The sequence below is a fragment of the Coturnix japonica genome, chromosome 1, assembly GCF_001577835.2.
Source record: "Coturnix japonica isolate 7356 chromosome 1, Coturnix japonica 2.1, whole genome shotgun sequence".
Taxonomy (NCBI): Eukaryota; Metazoa; Chordata; class Aves; order Galliformes; family Phasianidae; genus Coturnix; species Coturnix japonica.
This window is the reverse complement of record NC_029516.1, coordinates 110,647,408-110,647,769: the sequence shown is the minus strand read 5'-3', so window position 1 is coordinate 110,647,769 and position 362 is coordinate 110,647,408.

Sequence of the window (362 nt, the reverse complement as noted above, 5' to 3'; positions counted from 1 at the left end):
GACTGGAGCTGCGGCGCCATCTTGTGGGAAGCCGGGCCACAGCACAGAATCAATCACAGAATCACAGAATGACCCGGGTTGGAAGGGACCTCAAGGATCATGTAGTTCCAACCCCCCTGCCTGGCAGGGCCACCAAACATACACCTTTACTAGATCAGGTTGCCCAGGGCCCCTTCCAACCTGGTCTTGAACACCTCCAAGGACGGGGCATCCACAACCTCCCTGGGCAGCCTGTTCCAGGGCCCAACCACTCTCCTAGTGAAGAACTTCCCCCTAACATCCAACCTAAATCTTCCCTCTTTTAACTTAAATCCATTTCCCCTAGTCCTGCTATTGTCAGCCCTTTCGAAGAGTTAACTCCC